The 7,967-nt window shown below is 45.4% G+C and overlaps 1 long non-coding RNA gene across 2 annotated transcripts; it reads left to right on the top strand.

Moving 5' to 3' along the window:
* The first annotated feature begins 5,861 nt into the window (after positions 1-5,861).
* LOC147983743 (uncharacterized) lies at positions 5,862-7,940 on the top strand. Of its 2 annotated transcripts, none has more exons than XR_015615006.1 (5): positions 5,862-6,350; positions 6,466-6,537; positions 6,643-6,988; positions 7,084-7,175; positions 7,838-7,940. It is a non-coding gene; the product is annotated as an uncharacterized LOC147983743 (long non-coding RNA). The 2 variants fall into 2 exon arrangements; XR_015615007.1 differs by having other exon boundaries at positions 5,863-6,350; positions 6,667-6,988.
* The last annotated feature ends 27 nt before the right edge of the window (positions 7,941-7,967 follow it).

Genomic DNA, 7,967 nt, shown 5'->3' with positions numbered 1-7,967 from the left:
CTTTAGTAGTGTTCATAGCAACCCCTCAGTATTTGGTACTAGTTCAGTTGCTAAGATTAGTAACTCGAAACGGGAGTTGCAGAATAAACAGAGACTAGTTAAGGGTGAAGTGACGATGTGTATTGGAAGTGGTTCCAAGATTGATATGATCATCATCGCACACTCCCTATACTTTCGGGATTAATGTTGAACCTAAATAAGTGTTATTTGGTGTTTGCGTTGAGCATAAATATGATTTGATCATGTTTATTGCAATACGGTTATTCATTTAAGTTAGAGAACAATTGTTGTTCTGTTTACATGAATAAAACCTTCTATGGTCATACACACCAACGAAAATGGTTTGCTGGATCTCGATTGTAATGATACACATATTCATAATATTGAAGCCAAAAGATGCAAAGTTAATAATGATAGTGCAACTTGTTTGTGGCACTGCCGTTTAGGTCATATTGGTGTAAAGCGCATGAAGAAACTCCATGCTGATGGGATTTTGGAATCACTTGATTATGAATCACTTGATGCTTGCGAACCATGTCTCTTGGGCAAGATGACTAAAACGCCGTTCTCCGGAACAATGGAGCAAGCAACAGATTTGTTGGAAATCATACATACTGATGTATGTGGTCCGATGAATATCAAGGCTTGCAGCGGGTATCATTATTTTCTGACCTTCACAGATGATTTGAGCAGATATGGGTATATCTACTTGATGAAACATAAGTCTGAAACATTTGAAAAGTTCAAAGAATTTCAGAGTGAAGTGGAAAATCATCGTGACAAGAAAATAAGGTTTCTATGATCTGATCGCGGAGACAAATATTTGAGTTACGAGTTTGGTCTTCAATTAAAACAATGTGGAATAGTTTCACAAATTCGTGCCACCTGGAACACCACAGCATAATGGTGTGTCCGAACACCATAGTCGTACTTTATTAGATATAGTACAATCTATGATGTTTCTTACCGATTTACCACTATCGTTTTGGGGTCATGCATTAGAGACAGATGCATTCACGTTAAATAGGGCACCATCAAAATCCGTTGAGATGACACCTTATGAACTGTGGTTTGGCAAGAAACCAAAGTTGTCGTTTTTTAAAGTTTGGGGTTGCGATGCTTATATGTGAAAAAGTTTCATCCTGATAAGCTCGAACCCAAATCGGAGAAATACGTCTTCATAGGATACCCAAAGGAGACAGTTGGGTACACCTTCTATCACAGATCCGAAGGCAAGATATTCATTGCTGAGAATGGATCCTTTCCAGAGAAGAAGTTTCTCTCGAAAGAAGTGAGTGGGAGGAAAGTAGAAAACTTGATAAGGTAATTGTACCATCTCCCTTATTGGAAAGTAGTTCATCACAGAAATCTGTTCTTATGACTACTACACCAATTAGTGAGGAAGCTAATGATGATGATCATGTAACTTCAGATCAAGTTACTACCGAATCTCGTAGGTAAACCAGAGTGAGATACGCACCAGAGTGGTACGGTAATCCTGTTCTGGAAGTCATGTTACTAGACCATGACGAACTTACGAACTATGAAGAAGCGATGGTGAGCCCAGATTCCACAAAATGGCTTGAAGCCATGAAATCTGAGATGGGATCCATGTATGAGAACAAAGTGTGGACTTTGGTTGACTTGCCCAATGATCGGCAAGCAATTGAGAATAAATGGATCTTCAAGAATAAGACTGACGCTGACAGTAATGTTACTGTCTACAAAAGCTAGAATTGTCGCAAAAGGTTTTCGACAAGTTCAAGGTGTTGACTACGATGAGAGTTTCTCACTCATATCTATGCTTAAGTCTGTCCAAATCATGTTAGCAATTGCCGCATTTTATGAAATCCGGCAAATGGATAAACAAAAACTGCATTCCTTAATGGATTTATTAAAGAAGAGTTGTATACGATGCAACTAGAAGGTTTTGTCGATCCTAAAGGTGTTAACAAAATATGCAAGCTCCAGCGATCCATCTATGGACTGGTGCAAGCATCTCGGAGTTGGAATACACGCTTTGATAAGTTGATCAAAGCATATAGTTTTATACAGACTTGCGATGAAGCCTGTATTTACAAGAAAGTGAGTGGGAGCACTACAGCATTTCTGATAAGTATATGTAAATGACATATTGTTGATCGGAAATAATGTAGAATTATTCTGCAAAGCATAAAGGAGTATTTGAAAGGAGTTTTTCGAAGAAGGACCTCGGTGAAGCTGCTTACATATTGAGCATCAAGATCTATAGAGATAGATCAAAACGCTTGATAAGTTTTTTCAATGAGTACATACCTTGACAAGATTTTGAAGTAGTTCAAAATGGAACAGTCAAAGAAAGAGTTCTTGCCTGTGTTACAAGGTGTGAAATTGAGTAAGACTCAAAGCCCGACCACGGCAGAAGATAGAAAGAGAATGAAAGTCATTCCCTATGCCTCAGCCATAGATTCTATAAAGTATGCCATGTTGTGTACTAGATCTATTGTATACCCTACACTGTGTTAAGCAAGGGAGTACAATAGTGATCTAGGAGTAGATCACTGGACAGCAGTCAAAATTATCCTTAGTGGAATAAGGATATGTTTCTCAATTATGGACGTGACAAAAAGGGTTCGTCGTAAAGGGTTACGTCGATGCAAATTTTGACACTAATCTAGATGACTCTAAGTCTCAATCTGGATACATATTGAAAGTGGGAGCAATTAGCTAAGAGTAGCTCCTTGTAGAGCATTGTTGACATAGAAATTCGCAAAATACTTACGGATCTGAATGTGACAGACCCGTTGACTAAAATTATCTCACAAGCAAAACATGATCACACCTTAGTACTATTTGGGTGTTAATCACATAGCGATGTGAACTAGATTACTGACTCTAGTAAACCCTTTGGGTGTTGATCACATATGATGTGAACTATGGGTGTTAATCACATGGTGATGTGAACTATTGCTGTTAAATCACATGGCGATGTGAACTAGATTATTGACTCTAGTGCAAGTGGGAGACTGAAGGAAATATGCCCTAGAGGCAATAATAAAGTTATTATTTATTTCCTTATTTCATGATAAATGTTTATTATTCATGCTAGAATTGTATTAACCGGAAACATAATACATGTGTGAATACATAGACAAACAGAGTGTCACTAGTATGCCTCTACTTGACTAGCTCGTTAATCAAAGATGGTTATGTTTCCTGACCATGGACAAAGAGTTGTTATTTGATTAACGGGATCACATCATTAGGTGAATGATCTGATTGACTTGACCCATTCCATTAGCTTAGCACTTGATCGTTTAGTATGTTGCTATTGCTTTCTTCATGACTTATACATGTTCCTATGACTATGAGATTATGCAACTCCCGTTTGCCGGAGGAACACTTTGTGTGCTACCAAACGTCACAACGTAACTGGGTGATTATAAAGGTGCTCTGCAGGTGTCTCCAAAGGTACATGTTGGGTTGGCGTATTTCGAGATTAGGATTTGTCACTCCGATTATCGGAGAGGTATCTCTGGGCCCTCTCGGTAATACACATCACATAAGCCTTGCAAGCATTGCAACTAATGAGTTAGTTGTGAGATGATGTATTACGGAACGAGTAAAGAGACTTGCCGGTAACGAGATTGAACTAGGTATTGAGATACCGACGATCGAATCTCGGGCAAGTAACATACCGATGACAAAGGGAACAACGTATGTTGTTATGCGGTCTGACCGATAAAGATCTTTGTAGAATATGTAGGAACCAATATAAGCATCCAGGTTCCGCTATTGGTTATTGACCGGAGACGTGTCTCAGTCATGTCTACATTATTCTCGAACCGTAGGGTCCGCACGCTTAACGTTACGATGACAGTTTCATTATGAGTTTATGTATTTTGATGTACCGAAGGTTGTTCGGAGTCCCGGATGTGATCATGGACATGACGAGGAGTCTCGGAATGGTCGAGACATAAAGATCGATATATTGAAAGCCTATATTTGGATATCGGAATCGTTCCGGGTGAAATCGGGATTTTATCGGAGTACCGGGGGGTTACCGGAACCCCCCCGGGGGTTATTGGGCCTACATGGGCCCTAAAGGTAGAAGAGGAAAGGAGGCAAGAGGTGGCCGCACGCCCCTCCCCTCCCTAGTCCGAATAGGACAAGGAGAGGGTGCGGCGCCCCCCCTTTCCTTTCCCTCTTCCTCCTCTTTCCCCCCTTCTCCTTCTCCAACTAGGAAAGAAGGGAGTCCTACTCCCGGTGGGAGTAGGACTCCCCCTTGGCGCGCCCCTCCTTGGCCGGCCGCCCCCTCCCCTTGGCTCCTTTATATACGGGGGCAGGGGGGCACCCTAGAACACACAAGTTGATCTTCGTGATCGTTCCTTAGCCGTGTGCGGTGCCCCCCTCCACGATATTACACCTCGGTCATATTGTAGCGGTGCTTAGGCGAAGCCCTGCGACGGTTGAACATCAAGATCGTCACCACGCTGTCGTGCTGACAGAACTCCTCCCCGAAGCTTTGCTAGATCGGAGCCCGGGGAGCGTCATCGAGCTGAACGTGTGCCAAGAACTCGGAGGTGCCGGAGTAACGGTGCTTGGATCGGTTGGACCGGGAAGACGTACGACTACTTCCTCTACGTTGCGTCAACGCTTCCGCTTCGGTCTACGAGGGTACGTAGACAACACTCTCCCCTCTCGTTGTTATCCATCACCATGATCTTGCGTGTGCGTAGGAAATTTTTGAAATTACTACGTTCCCCAACAGGCGCCTCCCTCCCTGCCTTTCCCCCGCACCTAAACATGGAAGGGGGGCACCACTTGAGAGGAGACCCCAAGTAGGATTCGGCCTACTTGGGGCGCCCTTCTAGCTGTTCCCTCCTCCCCCATGTATATATATGTGGGAGGGGGGCACCTAGCACATGAGAACATTGTCTTAGCCGTGTGCGGCGCCCCCCTCCATCGTTTATACCCCGGTCATATTTTCATACTGCTTAGGCGAAGCCCTGCGGAGATGGTTTCACCATCACCGTCACCACGTCGTCGTGCTGCCGTAACTCATCTACTACCTCACCGTCTTGTTAACGCGGAGGTGTCGTACCGAGCTGAACATGTCACCGAGCCCTGAGCTGAACATGTCCTTAACGCGGAGGTGTCCTACATTCGGTATTTGATCGGTTGGAGCGCGAAGAAGTTCGACTACATCAACCGTGTTGTTAAACGCTTCCGCTTACGGTCTACGAGGGTACGTAGACACACTGTCCCATCTACTTGCTATGCATCTTCTTGGATAGAACTTGCGTGCGCGTAGATTTTTTTTTGTTTCCATGCAACGTTTCCCAACAGTAGGACTCGAACGACCATTTCCTCCTTGGGGCCGCGTGGGACAAGTTCCGAGTCAACAGATTGGGAGCTGTAGGACTCGGATCCGTTGCCTGCCAAGCCGGAGAAGGTCTGAGATCACCGGACGAAAGCTTGTGGGCGGAGGGGTGTGGGCTGGAGTGGAGTGGAATGCGGTTAGGGTTTCATCCTAAATCTCCACTACTATTAAACAATCAAACAAAAACTTTCTTACGTGCACCCCGCAATTAGACCCACAACACTGTGCAAACCAATCAACACCGCACGATTAGTCCCACATATCTCAATCTAACCGTCATCCTTGATCTAATAAATCTATGGTGTGTACTTAGCAATTTGCAATGGCTAACCATACTCCACCGTCCCATAAGCCTTCCCTCGAACTACCCAGTCCCATGTCTCTGCAATCACGCACCCGCATTTGCAACCCATCCTCCAATCACGCAAGACACGTAGAAAAAAAAGGAAAGGGATCCCCTCCGCACAGACTGCTCCATCTCCGGCGCCCTTGACGGGTGTCTCTTCCGGCCAACCCCTGCTCCACTCTCAACGGGCTAGCGCCGGCCAAAGGTTGTGTTTCGGCTAGAGCGGTTGCCCAGGCGCAGGCGAGCGATGCGGTCAACGGGGGTGGCGGCGGCAGCTCGATGTAGGGAACAGTGATGGCCAAGGCGTGCACTCCGGTGGGGCTGGCATGGATCTGGAGGAAGGCAGCCGGATCGGGTCGACGATGGGCGGCGCCGGCGAGTCGGAGGGATGACGGTGGCGGCTGAGCTCCTCCATGGCCTGCTGCGTTTCCAGGAGATAGAGAAGGACCGAAGGAAGGGAGAGGAGGAAGGGCAGGGGTGCGGCGGCCTCGACGGTGAACATCCGGTGGCGACGGTCTCCGGCGAGAGGCAGTGCACGATGCCGGCGCGAGTCTATGGGGCGGATGCGGCGGCTGCTCGGAGCTGCGGGACATTGGGCATTTTGGATACTTTGGATGGCAAGCCAAAGATTGTGCATATTCGGTATGTATGGATCGCTATCAAACCTGGCCTTACAAAATATTGGCATGATTTATCGTGCTGTTGGCTATATATCTGAAGTATTACGTACCAAACCGATGATTGTTTGTGTTTTCAGGCCACATGCATGATGATTCGGTCAACACACTGGGATCCTAGAGGTAGAACCATAAGAAGAAGACTGATCACGGTAGGCCTTCAAAACCCATTTAGGAGTTATAGGACACACTAGCTATGTTTTGCTTACCAGCTGCTGGAGTTAATTCCAAAAGTCTAGAATCTGAATGCTATACAGTTTTCATCCTCCTGGAAACGACAGCTCCTCGACGCCGGCGTCCACTTCTTGCAAGATTCATATTGGTTCGTCTTGGTTCGAGCCATATAATCCCGTGGATCGACCCAGCGGTGCTGAATCTGAAGCACTGGATAGGGAGACACCCCTTCGTGTATGCCTGGATAGCGACGCACCACCAGAGATAGAGTATTATGACCTGTCCCACGAGTTCGACGTGAAGATGCTGCACCCGGTCAGGGACGACGAGCTGCAGGTGTTCTCGGCGAGATTCAACAAGGTCTTCGGCAAATGCCAGGGCCTGGGCAATGTCTGCTTCCTACATGGCATCTTGACGCGGAATGGGAGGGTATGATATTTTCTGACAAAGACTTGCTATTGGGTTGCCTGTGAATGAATCAATGAAGATGGTATTGTGGCTCAGTTTTGTTTCGTGTATTTCAGCTTTGTGTAGCGATGAGGTTTTCCGAAGGATCCATCAGGGATAGGATGGTTCAACTTAAAGGTGGAAGGCTCCCTTTGTCAAATGTTTTAAGGTATGGTGGATGTCTCCACATTTTAGTACATATTTGATGTTCTGAATACTGAATGTTGGTCGGATTATCATAAGGATGCATTTTTCTGCAGATGCAAATATATCCATTTTTAGATAAGAGTCACCTAAGCATGCAGTTTGCAACTTTCTACCGCCCGCCACTCCTCTGCTCGACCACCGCTGCCGGCACGTTGAGGCCCTCGCCACCAAGCGACATGCTTTCATGTGAGCTAGCTTCTTCAATACATGCTTCTCTGAATTTCTACAAGCTAAATTACTACATGTTTTTTGATTGTTGGCCTGCCAATTGGTATTGGGTTCTTGTATGTTATGATTTGCCCAATCTTCTCTTCCTACACCCATGGATAGGGAAAAAAATAATTAGAAAGCATGAAAGATGCCAATCAATACTTTCTGCTGGATATACCAATTGTTGTAGCTCTTCCTACACCCAAGCGCCACATTCTAAAATCTGAAGGCTCCGGCTCGAATTCTGGTTTGTTCATACGTTGCAATATGTCTGATAATGGGTCTTTGTATTTTCAATCGCCTTGCATTTTCCTCATGATCTGGTGCATGTGCACATAATTTATGACACATCAATTCATATTTTCGTTGAGCTTTGAATTTGCTTCTTTTATAATGGTTGGAGATGTGGTGTAGGAGATCAGCAAAATGGCAAACATGCCAGCGAGCCCCGAGCGCGGTGGCTCGTGCAATATGAAGAAGACCATCCGGACAAAGGGCGGGTACACAAATAGCCAAGAACGCAAGGAGACGTGCAGGTCTGCGT

This window comes from Triticum urartu, chromosome 2A, assembly GCF_056163025.1.
Source record: "Triticum urartu cultivar PI428250 chromosome 2A, HENAU_Tu73, whole genome shotgun sequence".
In the NCBI taxonomy this organism is placed as follows: Eukaryota; Viridiplantae; Streptophyta; class Magnoliopsida; order Poales; family Poaceae; genus Triticum; species Triticum urartu.
The sequence above is the reverse complement of the archived record's forward strand: the minus strand, read 5'-3'. Positions and strand labels throughout refer to the sequence as shown.